Below are 12,023 nucleotides of genomic sequence, written 5' to 3'. Positions count from 1 at the left end.
AGAGGCCACAGGGTGGAGGAGAGGAGGTCTGGGCACAACTGTGCCTTAGGGGATGAGGAGCCTCGAGAGAAGGAGGCCCAGGGTGGTGTCTGGGCTCTCTGTACAATCCCGAGCAAAGCCAACTGCAGGCGCCCTGTTTCACCAACAGGTGTGACCCTGAGGACCCCTACCCACCCAAATAGAAAGAGGGGATTGGAAACCAGGAGAGGGGAAAATAGGACAAAGAACTTGGTCACCCCACAGAACTCAAGACGCCTCTTCATCACAGCCTGGTTTGTCGAGAAAAGATTAGTAACAACGTAAACGACGACTAACAGGGGGCTGGATGAATTAGCTGTGGCTTACGGAAACGAGGCTAAACAGAACCAACCACGTCTACGTACATCAGCCTGGCCCCGTCCCAGAGATGTGCCGTGCAGTGAAGCAGCATGTTGCTGCATGATGGGTGCAGCCCGACCCCACTCGGGGAAACTGCCCCCAACAAAAACATTATACATTTTCTGTGCATCAAAAGTGTCAATAAAAACATGTTTAAAAGAGTGAAAGGGTACACACCTCCAAGAGGGTGTCAGGAGCCAGCCCTGATGGCCTAGCGGTTAAAGTTCAGTGCTCTCACCGCTTCGGCGGCCCGGGTTCGTTTCCTGCGTGTGGAACGACACCACCAGTTGCCATGCTGTGGCGGCAGCTCGCACAGAACTAGAAGGACCTGCAACTAGAATATAGAACTATGTACTGGGGCTTTAGGGAGGGAGAAAAGAAAGAGAGATGAAGATTGGCAACAGGTGTTAGGGCAAATCTTTCCCAACAAAAAGAAAAAAAAAGGTAAGAAAAAGGGTGTCAGAATGGGATGCAGGTTGGGAGCACTTTAGTCATGTTGCAGTTTCTTTTTAAAAGTACAATAGAGAGAGAGAGAGATGATGGAGATGGAGATGATAGAGAGAGAGAGAGATGATGGACGTAGAGATAATAGAGATAAAGAAATAGAGATAGAGAGGGAGATGGAGATAGAGATGGTAGATAGAGAGAGAGACAAGAGAGAGATCATGGCGATAGCGATGAGAGAGAGATCGATTGAAGCTGAGGAGAGCTAAGACCCAACAGGAAAACGCTGACGTGTTTGATTCTGAGTGGTAAGTGTATGAGCAATTGTTATTCTTCTGTGATGTTTTCTATATTTTTTTAGTTTTCAAAAACAAATAAAAAAATACAACAGTTACCAAAGAAGAGACCGAATGCAGCGAGAGAAGGCTTCACGGGCAGGAGGCGAAGTTGTCTTCATGGAGGAGGGCGTGTTAGAAATAACCCAGGCACCCAGAAAAATGACCTGGATGGGGCCTGTGCTCCAATGCCCCCGGCCCTTTCCCGGCTCAGAATGCTCCCCACCCTGTCCTCCAGTGGAGGAGATGAACCGAGTCAGGACAAGGACAGCCTCGAGTGTCCTGTAGGAAGCTGGAGCTCTGTTGCAGGGTGGGGGAGCAAGGATCTACGTAGAGCAGGGGTGCTGGTCGGCCTGTGCGTGGCTGAAGCATTCCGCTCACGGGCTGTGTGGGTGGGTCGGGGCTGAGGCAGGGCACACAGGAGCAGCGTCTTGGTGATGGCACAATGTCGTGATTCTTCCAGGAGCTCCTGGCACCGCAGTCCTACAGCTGTATATCTAGAAGCTCCCTCCCTCCCCAGGGCCGGAGGATGCTGAGCCAGGAATAGACCTTGTCCTTCTCACTTCACCAGCAGAGCCCGCCTGGTGTTGTTCCCTGACATTTGCCCCTTTGGCCGGGACAGGCCTGCAAAGGCCCCACACTCACCTGGCTGTCACACTCTGTCATCTGAAATTCACGAGCAGGGCAAGGATCCACGGAAGATGTCCCAGGAGCTGAGCCCCAGCTCAGCCCCATGTCAACTCTGTGACCTCAGACAAGTCACTTAAATTGAGCCTCATTTTTTCTCATCTGAATAAATGGAGACAAAAGACTTATTTTCACAGGCACTTTTATATTAACAGTTTGATTTAATCTCCTCAGCGTTCCTACACGTGACAGCAACTCCTCAATAAAGACTGGCTCCCTTCTCCCACTTGTCCCGTCGCCTCTCTGTGTTCTCCCATCCACATGTCCAGCCCTGTGCCGGGAATCTCACCATTCCTCTAGGGAGCTTACCACGTGCCCTCACCGTTCCCCATCAGACCCCTGCTCGGGTTAATTCAGTAGGGAACATGAAGTAACATAAGGCGGATCTTTCTAACACAGATGCTCAGATAGGAACGGGATTGCCTGACAAAGGAGTGAGCTCTGTGGCTTTGTCACTAGAAGCTCTTCGCATTCAAGCAAAGGCTGGGCTTGTGGATGCTCTCAAAGGATGAGGCCTCTGAGCCTGCCAGCCCAGAAACCACTGTCGTCACAATGTCTTAAGAGCCAGCCTGGCCCCAGTAAGCAGAGAAGAGAGCGAGGTGCACGTGGTCACCTGCCTCCAGGGCCTCTGAACAATGTCTTAAGAGATTAAGACAAATAATAAATAAAGATCAAAAGAGGGTGTCAACACGATGGACTAGGGGCCCAGATGAAGCCTCCTACTGAAAACAACTAAAAATGACAGTAATTATATCAAAAATACATTTGCAAGTGCACCCATGGGCTGGTAGAAAAGTGAGAAATACTCACCCAGTACCTGTGGGAAGGCAAAATCCAGAGAGGTTTGATGCCAACTTTGACTTTGAGGTGTTTTGCCAAAGCAAGAGCATCGTTGTTGCAGTCTTACAAAACTGGAAGGAGGAAGAAAGATCTCAGGACCCACCGGGTGGGGAAAGTAATAGGAGATCGCTCCCCATTAATGTGGGACCTCAGAGGATTACACCCTTAGTAAAGTGTGAACTGAAAATACCCCAGACCCTACTTAGAGAGTGGAAGTAAAACTTCCCTGTGTCAACCCTTTGATTCCAACCCAAATTGGCCCCCCCATGAATCTGCAGTCCCAAGTCACTGTCCTTAAATGCCTCCCCCAAACCTCGAATCAGTCATTAATTTGAAAGTGGTCCTAGACACATAGTACCCCCCAACACATACCAGACATCTTACAGAAGGAAACACATCCTTTGTGGAGGAACCCACTTTCGTCCCAAATCTCCACGGGTTTCTACAAGGACAATGAATAATTCAGAGTTTTAAAAGAAAGAAAGTCATCAAACACACAAGGAGACAATACATCCTGTGTGAGAGCCAGAAGAAACAAAATCAGCAAACTCAGGCTTGAAAAAGAATCAGATATTGGCTTTATCAGACTTAGACTATAAAGTAAGTATGCTTAATGTGTTAACAAGAAATGAAAAGGAAGATTAAAATGGGTAAAGATCTAGAACATCATAAAATAATCAAATGGAACTCTTATAACTGAAAAATACAATTGAAATGATATACTTAGTGAGCGGGTTTAAGAACAGATTAAACCCAGCCGGAGGAGAACTAGTGAATGAAAGAAAGAGCTGAAGACGTTAAAAAAATGCAGCCCAGAAAGACCAGGAAATGTGAAAGAGACTTAAGAAAACATGGAGGACAGAGGGAGAAGCTCTCACATATCTAATCAGCATTCCTGGAGGAGAGGGTAGAGAGAGCAGAGAAAAGGCAGTATTTAAAGAGGTAACGACTGAGAACGTCTCAGAGCTGATACAGATAAAAATCCGCATATTTAAGAAGCTGGACAAATTCTAAGTAGCATAACCTTGAAATACGCAATAGATGCAGCATAATATAATTTCAAAGACTAGAGGCAAAGGGATGATTTAAAATAAGTTAGAAAGACAGACAAATTACCTCCAAAGAAGTGGCAATTTGACTGAGAGCTGACTTCACATTAGCAAAAACAAAGTCCAGAAGTCAGTGGAATAATATCTGAGAATGTGCTGAGTGACACAAGTACTTTTCAACAGGTGAAATAACAATATTTATATATAAACGAAAATAGGGTTTTCCACCACCAAAACTTCATTAAAGGAAATTCTAAAGAACGAACTCCAGGCAGAAGGAAATTGATACAAAAGAAAATCAGAGACGCAAGAAAGAAGGAACAACAAATAAAATGATGCATACATGAGCAAATCTAAGCAAACATTTACTGTATAAATAATCATAATTATGAATTATGGTGTTAAAACATAATAGAATTAACTTATATACCAAAATAATGAATAAATGTTGGTAAGGGGATAATTGGAATCAAAGTGTTAGAACCTTAGAAGGTGCTTTAATTTTAATTTCATAGGTTCAGGAGGAGGGTAAAGATATTGATTAACTTAGACTAAAGCTTTGGTCCTCTAATTATGGAAATTTCAATTTCTGGGGTAACCGTTAAGACAATGAGAAACAGCATGAACAGCTTCTAAAATAAATGCTCAAAAAAATGGAATACGGGAAATGAATTATTCAGTCCAAAAGAGGGCAAGAAAGGAACAAAAAAGGGCAAAAGAAATAAATGGAAATAGCTGAACAAGTAAAACCATAACCATAGTAATATTATTATCCTCATATTACAGTTGAGAAAAATGAGGCACAGAGCCATTAAGTAACAGCTAGAAGTGGTTATAGAATAAGTTGTAGAAACAAATTAAAGTATATCAATTAAAATAGACTAAATATCCCAGATCAAATACTAGACAAAACCCACAAAATCAGGCTTATGATGTTTACAAGAAAAACCAAAACAGAAGGATATAGAAGGTTGTAATAAAATGGTAGGAAAAGATGTGCCAGAAAAATCATAAGAAGAAGAAAGTCAAATCAAAAAGTAAATTACTTCCAGAAATAAAGACAATAGCATCATGATGACAAAGGTAATAACTCACCAGGAAGCTATAATGACTCCAAATATGTATGCAACCAATAATAAAGCCTCAAATACATAAAGCAAAACCTGGTAGAACTACAAGGAGAAGTAGGCAAACCTCTCTCAGTGACCAAAGGATCAAGAAGACAAAAATTATTAAAGATATAGAAGATTTGAAAAATTCAATCAATAAATTTGATATAATGGACTTATGTACAATACTTCTCTCAACAGCTGTAGAAAGAAATTTTTATCAAGCACATATGCTGAGATTTGCTTTATGACCTAGTGTGTGGTTGAAGGGCTGTTATCATACAGATACATTCTCTGAACCCAATATACTTAAGTAAGAAATCAGTCACAAAAATATTATCATAAAAGTCCTTGGAAATTAAGAAACACGTCTAGATAACTCAGAGTTGAAAGAAGACATCACCATGGAAAGTAGGAAATATTGAAATTGAACAATAATAAAACTATGTGTCAAAACTTGTATGATGCAGATGAATCAGTATTTAGAGGGGTGTTTTTGCAAACTTAAATGCTTATATTCAAAAGAGGAAAGTGTGCAAGTTATGAACTAAGCTACCCAGGAGCTGAAAAAGATGGCCGAAGAGATCAAAGAAAATAGAAGAATATAATAAAGATAACATCAAAAGTTAATAAAATAAGAAACGCACAATAGCAAAAAGCCAAAGGTTGTTTCTTGAAAAGGCTAATAAAGCTAAGAAACTTCTGAATAGGTTAATAATGAAAAAAGAAAAGGCACAAATAACCACATCACAAATAAAGAGGGGACATCAGATACTGCAGACAATAATAAGAGGGTATCATAAGAGGAAACCATGAAGAAGTTCATACACATAAACTTGAGAGCATAAATGAAATATACATTTTCAATAAAAATGCAATAAAAATTTATGATGATGATAGAAAGACTGAACAATCCTAAAGCCATTAAAGACATCAAATCAGTAGTTGGAAATCTTTTTGAAAAGAAAACTCCAGGCCCAGATGGTTTTTACCAATGAATTCTAATTCAAAGAACAAAAATTCCAGTGATATGATACACAAAATATTTCTGAACGTGGTGAAAGGGGAAAAACAGATACTTTTATGAGGCTAATATGACCTTGATATCAAAATCTGACAAAGCATGAGAAAAGAAAATTTCAGGCTAAATCCTGCATCAGTGTAGATGCAAAAAATTGAATCTAAATGTTAGCAAACAAATCCAGTGATATGTGAAAAGATAGCGTATCATGACCAAGTTGTATTTATTCACAGAATGCAAGGTTGGTTTTAAATTGGAAAAGATATTAATGAATCCACCACATTAACAAACTAAAGAAGAAAAATCATACGATCAGCCTTACAAACGTGGGAAAAGTCTTTGATAAAAGTCAACATCCTTGCATGACTTTCAAAGCCCCCAAAAGACTCTTAGCAATGTAGGTCTAGAAGAGAGTTTCCTGAACCTGATAAAAGGATATCTATATCTATATCTGTATCTATATCTATATCTATATCTATCTATCTATATATATGTATAAAGCAAACCTTATTCTTAATGTTGGAATGTTGTAAGCACTCCCTTTAAGATCAGGAATGATCAGGATACTCATTATCTCTTCTTTCATTCAACACTGTATAAGTGGTCCATGCAGCACAGAAATGCAAATAAAAGAACAAATAAAAAGCATAAGGGCCAGAAAGTAAGAAACAAAACTATCATTATTTGCACATTATATCATCAATTACATTTTTAAAAACGCTAAAGAATCTTCAGATTTATTAGAATTAATAAGTGCTTAGCAAAGTTGTTAGATACAAAATCAATATAGAAAAATGTATGGCATTTTTGTACCACAGCAGCAAACAGCTAGAAAATAAAATTATAAAAGTTACCATTTATATAACTACAAAAAATATAAAGAGTGTGATGGCCAGAATAACAGCATCTCAAAGATGTCCATGACCTAATTCCCAGACCCTGTGAGTATGTTGGGTTATCTGGCAAAGAGTAATTATGGGTACTGATAAATTTAAAGCTGCCAATCGTCTGACTTTAAATAGGGACATTATCCTGGATTGCCCAGGTTGGCCCAATATACTCACAAGGATCCTTAAAAGGGGAAGAGGGAGATAAAAGAGAGTGAGAGAGATGGCAGCGTGAGAAGAATTTAGCCCAATGTTGGTGGCTTTGAAGATGGAGGAAGGGGCCACAAACCAAGAGCTGCCCCGACCTCTAGAAGCTGTAAAAGACAAGGAAATAGATTCCCCCGCCTAGGACCTCCACAAAGAGTACAGCCCAGCCAACACCTTGACTTTTGCTCGGTAAGACTCCTTTTGGACTTCTGACTTCCAGAACTGTAAGATAAATTTTGCTGTTTAAGCAACTAAGTTTGTAGTAATTTGTTCCAGTGGCAATAGGAAACTAATACAGAAGCAATGAATAAATCTTTTCTTTAATGCACAAGAGCATTATGGAGAAAGTTATACAAATTTATTGGAGGACATTAAAGAAGATCTAAATAAATGTTTGGAAGACACTCTCTCATAAAGATGTAAATTCTCACTAAATTCTCACTAAATCTGATCTACAGATTCCAATGCAACACCAATAAAAATCTTAACAATTTTTTTTGGTGAAACTTGGCAAGCTGATTCTTAAATCTATATGGAAATGCAAAGGCCCAATAACAGCCAACATACTTTGAATAATAAGTCAAAATGTATTAAATGCTAAACAGACACTGTGGAATAGAAAAATGGACCAATGGAGAGCCCAGAAACAGACCCATGCATATATAAACACAAGATATATGAAATATTGCCATCACATGCCAGTGGGAAGAGGATGGATTTTTCCTTAAATAGTGCTGAGAAAGTAAATGAGTAGCCACAGGGAGAGAAAGACAGTGAGTCCTACTACACACCATATACAAAAATCTATTCTAGGTTGAGATCTGAATGTGAAAGGAAAAGTATAAAACATTTAGAAGACATTATAGATATGTTTATGATCTTGGGGTAGAGATGTACAGTATCCTAAATAAGACACAAAAATCACAAGCCATAAAAAATGATAAATTCCACTATATTAAAGTTAAGAACTTTCATTCATCAAAAGATACCATAAAGAAGGTAGAAAGACAAGTTACAAACTGGGAGAAATATGAGGAGAGTCTGACACTGTAATGAGATTACTCAACCTGGAAATAATGTAAGTCACTTATGCTTACAATCCATAGAGAAGAGAAAGTTACGTGGCCCCACCTGACTGCAAATGGGGCATGTCTCCTATAGGGAGGAGGGAAGAATGGGATAGAGTGATACACCAGAAGTCTCTACACTCCTCGTAAAGTTGAACTGGTTGTACCCTATGACCCAACGATTCCGCTACCATGTACGTATCTTAATGAATACTTTAGTGGCTTCTGCAACATGAGCCATGTACCAGAATATTTATAGCAGAATTGTTTATAATAGGAAAAAAGGACACAAAGTCATATGCCATGTTAAGAATGAAATGTATAAATACATAGCAGCATGTTTATATAGCAGAATACTATACAATGGTCAAAACACAACAGCATGGATACACTTCAAAAACATAAGACTGATGGAATAAAGCAGGCAGTGGAATAACACATGCAATATGATTCTAATTACATGAAGTACCAAAAGCAAACCCGTGTATTTATTAAGGCTATCTACACAAGTTTAAAAAAAAAAAAAAAGACCATAAACAAGTGAGTAGTTGACATAAAACTTAGCATCTATTCCCTCTGGGGTAAAGAAGAAGGATGGGATTTGAGAGGGGCAAACAGGGGGCTTTGGGAATTAGGAAACGTTCCATATTCACCTGGGCAGTGGAAACTTAATTCTATGCCTTTCTCCAAAAATTGAGATGTTCGATTCAGGTCCAGGCGATGAGAATTGTCAAAGACATGGCTTTTGGTAAAAAAAGAAAGATCCCTTGGCACTGATTCAGCAAACCAATAAAGAATTCTTCCCTTCTTCCACCTTTAGAATTTCGTTTGCCATTTCAAACCTGCTGATTAATCACGGAGTGTTCCTGGCAGCCGCCCAGGCCAGCTCCTCTGAAAACGGGTGAAGCTGGAGCCCTCGGGCAGGAGCACCTTCAGCACCACGGACAGCGACCCACAGCCGGCCCGGGAGAGACCAGCTTTACAAGGATCTATCTCAGAGTTGCACAAAGGCAGTCTTCAAACCCATGGCCCAACCCGCCAGTAAGCTGGTGGCAGAGCATGAAACAGAGCCCAGGTCTCCTGATAGCTAATCCAGTGTTCGTTCCTTTGCTCCTGGCTTTGGATAAACAGACCGGAACTCCTCCATGAACCAGGAAGTCACCGGGGGACTTCCACATGTGGCTGCCATGTATGCCACTGAAAGCTTGGACTTTGCAGCCGGTCTTAGCAGGGTTTAGATCTGGACTCTGCCCGCACCACCTGAGTGCTCTCGGAAGTGACTTCACCTCTCCAAGACTCGGTGTCAATCATAGACCCAACTCCCCAAAGAGTTGCTTCAAGAATTCCATGACATTAGATGCATCACACAGTCAGCACTACATCTTGTGCACTGGTGCTCAGTGAAAAACAAGAAAATTCCCTTATCCTTTTCTTGGTGGATTTCAAATTGAAAAGGAATTGGTTTTACGGAAGGTTTTAAAGATACTGAAACAATATTACCTTTTAGAGCCTGTTTTGGAAATAAATCCCATAAAATTCTGTATAAAATCTTGGCATTTGCTAATAGATATTAAAACTCCCTCAGATTTCTTAGTTCTGTTCAGTCCTGTTCACTTGAACCCCCTATCATCGCCTAACCTCCTTACTCTGTCACATCAAGAGAAGCTCAGAGAAGCAGGGTGACAATACGCCTGCAAAATGTCCCCAGAGCCGAGACGCCTCAACCGCACATCGCATACCACAGTAAACCTGAATGGTAGCATGCTGTTCTTTTGGTTAGTTACTGGATTCCATTTGCTGGCACTTTATTTAGAAATTTTCACCTCTATTCATAAGTGCCATTGGTCTATAGTTCCCCTTATTTTGTATTATTTGTATTAAAGTTATTCTAGATTCACAGAATGAATAAGGGAGTTTCTCGTCTACCGTTTTCTATGACCCAAAATAGTTTAAACAGCATTGAAATGATTAGTTCTTTAGCAATTAGATAAAACTCAGCTGTGAGCCTGTCTGATCCTGGTCCTTTATCACTGATAGATCTCCAGTCACCTTCTAATCTTTTCTATGGTAATTGGTCTATTAAAATTTTCCATTTTTTTTCTTGGACTGATTTTGGTAATTTACTTCTACTAGGCAATCGTCCATTTCCCTGAGGTTTTCAATTTGTTATCACAGAGTTGCATATCAAATTCTCTCATAATTATTTTTATCTCTCCTGTATCTGTAGTTATGTTGGTATGTCTGCCTTCTCATTCCTAATCTTGTCTAATTTTACTCTCTCTGTTCATTCTCCATAATTGGGCTCACGAGAGTTTTTTCTATTTTATTAGCCATTTCAAAGAACAAGCTTTTGCATTTACATATTCTTTCCACTATTTTAAAATTTTTTCTATTTCATCAATCTCAGTTCTTATCTTTATGAATTCCCTCTTTCTTATTTCTTTTGTTGTTTCCTTTCCTAATTTCTTGAGACAAGTACTAAAAATGATGGTGTGTTTAGTCTTTCCTCCTTTCTAATGAAGGCATTTCAGGCTGTGTGTTTCTAAGCTGTGTTAACTATATCTACTCCGTACGTATGTTTTAGCATGAAATCTTTTCTTTCTCTTTGTTTTCCAGATAGTATATAATTTCTCTGATTTTCTCTTTCATCAAGAGTTATGTAAGCATGTTTTAAATTTGCAAGTAGTTAAAGTGTTTTGGGCTCCTTTTATATTATTTATTTCTACTTGCCTTAGATATGGCCAGAGCAGGAGGCCTGTGAAAAACTCTGTTCTTGTGTTCTTGAATTTGGTAGAGTTTTCTTGCTGACCTATTATGTACTGATTTTCATCAGTGTCCTTTTGGCATATGAAATTGTATTCAATGTTTGAGTATATATATATATACACACCCCCACACACATTCACACTTATTGCTTGTATTATTCAATTCTGGTGTTATTACTCTGTTGTTTTTAAATTTCCAGTGTACAAAAAAGCTGAGAAACAAGGATAATGCATACTATATACCCATCACCAAGATTCAATAATTGTGTACATTTTGCCATACTTACTTTTTACTGGGGTATTTAAAATTAAATCATGGGCTTTATGGCATTTCACCCTTAGAGACTTCAGTCTGCCTCTTTAGTAAAGAAGGATCTTCCCTGTATGAGCATGATACCATCATTGTGCATGAGAAAGTCACAGTGATGTTCTAGGATCTTCTAAAACTCCATCCATATTCAAATTTCCCTAATTGTCCCTAAAATGACTTTTTAAAATCTGATTTGTTCGAACTAGGACCCAATCAATGGCCCTGCAATACATTGGATTGCTTCTTAATTTCTAACTCCTTCTTCATTTCTAATATGTCTGTCCATTTCTGATAAAGCTGTGCAGTTCCCTCTCATTATAATTTTATTTTCATCAACTTCTCTTTCCTTTTCTAATAGGCTTTGCTTTATATATTTAGCTCCTCTTTTTAAAAATAAAATACAATTTTATGGCTGTTTATCACTTCATTGTATAATGTTCTAATTTATCACATATAAATATTTTTAAACTTTTTTGAGATTAGTATCTGCCACTTCTACTTTATTTCCATTTGCTTTATCCTTGTAAATATTTTCCCAGCAATTTATTTGAAATATTTAAAATATCACTTTGTTTCAAGTGTACTTCTAATAAACAGCTTATAATTGCCTTTGTTCCTTTCTTTTGCTTGTTGAACTCAATATGAGTGTCTGTCTTTTAATGGGAGAGTTCAGTTCTTTGCATTTAAGATATTAACTCATATATTTAATGTGGTTTCTACAGTATTCTGTTGTTGATTATTTTGCATCATTGTTTCTTCCTCATTTTTTTTTTAAAGATTGGCACCTGCACTAACATCTGTTGCCAATCTTTTTTTTCTTCTTCTTCCTCTCCCCAACCACCTCCCCCCCCCCCCCCGGTACATAGTTGTATATTCTAGTTGTGAGTGCCTCTGGTTGTGCTATATGCAATGCTGCCTCAACAT

General features: G+C 38.9%; 1 long non-coding RNA gene across 1 annotated transcript; it reads right to left on the bottom strand.

The window, feature by feature from the left end:
• Positions 1-1,841: 1,841 nt before the first annotated feature.
• Positions 1,842-3,117, bottom strand: LOC123275822 (uncharacterized). The gene is made up of 3 exons (XR_006511914.2): positions 3,057-3,117; positions 2,655-2,755; positions 1,842-1,946 (listed from the first exon to the last, which is right to left on the bottom strand). It is a non-coding gene; the product is annotated as an uncharacterized lncRNA (long non-coding RNA).
• Positions 3,118-12,023: the final 8,906 nt, after the last annotated feature.

The sequence above is a fragment of the Equus asinus genome, chromosome 12 (assembly GCF_041296235.1).
Source record: "Equus asinus isolate D_3611 breed Donkey chromosome 12, EquAss-T2T_v2, whole genome shotgun sequence".
Lineage (NCBI taxonomy): Eukaryota > Metazoa > Chordata > Mammalia > Perissodactyla > Equidae > Equus > Equus asinus.
The sequence above is the reverse complement of the archived record's forward strand: the minus strand, read 5'-3'. Positions and strand labels throughout refer to the sequence as shown.